Below are 3,467 nucleotides of genomic sequence, written 5' to 3'. Positions count from 1 at the left end.
TACTTTTTGCAACGCATTGATCAGCATTGTTATTTTTGTTTCTCTGTTTGAGTGAATGTCTGTTTTTCTGTGCATGTTCTATTATGGGCTGGATCTTTGTCAGGGTGGATGCCAGATTTCACTGGATGGACGTACAGTCTGTTCATGAGGTACTTCTGTCTTCAGCTCTCGGGTCATGTCTAACCCTGGCTCAGGTTCATCGCACACAAGACTATACCGGTTTACCAAATTGTATTTAAATTGAGACATTTCACATTTTAGTTCTATGTTTTTGGGTATTGACTGATTGTATGCAAGGTGAATGATATACCAAAGCGATGGATGGATGGATAGATGGATGGATGGATGGATGGATAGATAGATAGAGGATGCATAGATAGATAGATAGATAGATAGATAGATAGATAGATAGATAGATAGATAGATAGATAGATAGATAGATAGATAGATAGATAGATGGATGGATGGATGGATGGATGCATGGATGGATGGATGGATGGATGGATGGATGGATGGATGGATGGATGGATGGATGGATGGATGGATGGATGCATGGATGCATGGATGGATGGATGGATAAATGATGGATGGATGGATGGATGGAACGGAAAGATAGATGATGGATGGATAGATAGATAGAGGATGGATGGATGGATGGATGGATGGATGGATGGATGGAACGGAAAGATAGATGATGGATGGATAGATAGATAGATAGATGATGGATGGATGGATGGATGGATGGATAGATAGATAGATAGATAGAGGATGCATGGATAGATAGATAGATAGATGATGGATGGATAGATAGATGATGGATGGATGGATGGATGGATGGATGGATGGATGGATGGATAGATAGATAGATAGAGGATGCATGGATAGATAGATAGATGATGGATGGATGGATGCATAGATAGATGATGGATGGATGGATGGATAGATAGATAGATGATGGATGGATGGATGGATAGATGATGGACAGATAGATAGAACAATGCACCTCTTTAATCGACAGTCACACGCTTCTATTCCACTTCTCACAGTTACTGTATTAACATCATGGTTTACTTAAACTTTTACTTGCATATCACTTGTAATATTCTCAAAGACACTATAACTTCCTGTGAACTCTTGATTGAATCTCACGAAACCCGTCAAGAACACGTCTGGATCATGTTTCACCTGGAATTCAACAGAAATACTATTCAGGAATTTGTTTTCTGAAACCATAAAAAATTGAAATAAAGAAAATATAAAAAAGTTTTTAAAATTTTATTTCAGCTTTTGTTTCACTTCCAATTTTCATTTAGTTTACCTTGATGAACTAAAAATAAAACTGAAATAAAAATTAATAAAACTATATAATCGAAACAAATAAAAATGACAAAAAAATACTAAAACTTTAACTGAAATTAAAATAAAACTGAAAATATGAAAAATCAAATTCAAAATACTAATTAAAAACTATAATAGTAGGCTATCTCAATTATAATAAAAATAACACCGGTATTCATACATTGTGGCAGTATTTATTGTACATGCTTTTTGATTGTATGACATATTAAAATCAATATATTTCCGCATGATTTCTTTCCTTTTCTTCTGTTTTCTGCTTGATTTTGTGGTTAAATGTGACCAGGACGTGTCGTCATGAGATTCACCCTTGAACTGAAAATATTTTATCACTATGGAAATTACAAAATCACAAATTCCATCATTGTTACTGCCTTTGAATGTAACAGGGATTTTATCAACTGTTTTGTATTGATATTATTATTAGAAAACCTCATACAACTGACATCAGTTTAACCTCCTTATGTTTTGTTGGATTCTGGCAGTGTTTTGGCCTTGTTTGTATCTGCATTTCTGTTTTTGACTCATAGATCATAGATCTAATAGATTATCTACTATTTTTCCCAGCATTTGAAAGATGTCAGATTGGGCGACGCTTTAATGTTCTCCACAATAATCTGGGACGTTTTGGTCAGTTTTGAGTTCTGTTCCTCTGAGATCTGAGGAAAGCCGTGTTTTATAGTCTTGAACCGCTCATCCTGTTTCCCAGCAGCGCAGTCCATTCTTTTCCTTAAGGATGACATCATTTTCCCTTTGGATGCTGTGCATCCCCTGCTTTATTTAAGGGAAATTACTGCTATTGTTTGATGTATTTATTGTAGTTTTTTTGTGTACATGTTATCATAATTATATTTTTATTATTTATAAGTGTATATACCTGGAATTTATTGCTCAGATTTTTATACAGATGATGCATTTAAAGAGAAATATACATTTTACCTTTGTGTCGTACGTGTTTCATTTAGTGTTTTGCTTTGCACAAACATTTACATTCCAGATTCTCTCTGCTCTCCCATTGAGTTCTAATCGGTTCTAATGGAACTTTGTGTTCCGCAGTCAGTGTCAGTGTGACCTCTGACCCCTATATAAACAACACGACTGCGCCATCTAGTGGACAGTCAGTGGAAGTTCAATAAAAGATGCTCGAAACATTCTGACGAAGCGTTGGGAAGTTACTCTAAAAGTAATCAATTAGCTACTAATTACTTCTTAAACAGTGTAATTAGATTACTATTGCTACACTTATTACTAATTAATAAAGAAATCCCATATCAACCTTGATGAACAATAAAAGGATAGACATGAAACTGCTCTTTTAATCTTTTTTGAAATAAATAATATGAAAACAAATTATTAAATAATATGAAATTGCATAAATTATTCTTGAACTGACAAGGGAGAAGTTTACTTTAAAATGTAGGCTATATTTTATCATTAGACGTAAAAGTTTTATGTTAAATCCACTATTGTTATATATATTTGTTCTATAGTTTATACAGTATTTTAATGCAATTACATCAGAAGTAACTGAAATTGAATAACAGAAAAATTAAGACTAATCCCTTAGACTTTTTCAAGGGAAAAGTAATTAAATTACAGTAATTAGCCCAATTAATAATGCTTTACACCCAACACTGGTTAGAATTTAATAGGAATAGAATCTATAAATGCAAATTAATCAAAGTAAAAATACCTACAGTGCATAAGCCTACATTGATAATATGATTAAACGCATATTATTAGCTGTTATCAACAAAAAAAAAAAAACTTAGAATTGAGTAAAATACAATCATCAAGACATTATAACTCTATATATTTGTGTTTTGATGCCATTGGCATACTTACTCCCTAATGAGAAATCCTATCATGTAGCCTAATGGAAAATTATAATAATTTAAATCTATTTTGTATATATTTAATATGAATATAAAATATAAAAATAAAACGTATACATTTCTATTACACCTATTTATTTTAATTAACTGTTTAAATTAATATACATTTACATTTTATATTTGTATTATATTATGATATTTTTGTTCTGTTTCTGTCACAGCCTGAGGTCGCAGCAGCATTTATTTTCGAAACGCATGTCAAGTTTGTCCCTTCCC

Source organism: Scardinius erythrophthalmus, assembly GCF_964197995.2.
Source record: "Scardinius erythrophthalmus genome assembly, chromosome: 12".
NCBI lineage: Eukaryota > Metazoa > Chordata > Actinopteri > Cypriniformes > Leuciscidae > Scardinius > Scardinius erythrophthalmus.
Note: the sequence above shows the minus strand (reverse complement) of the source record.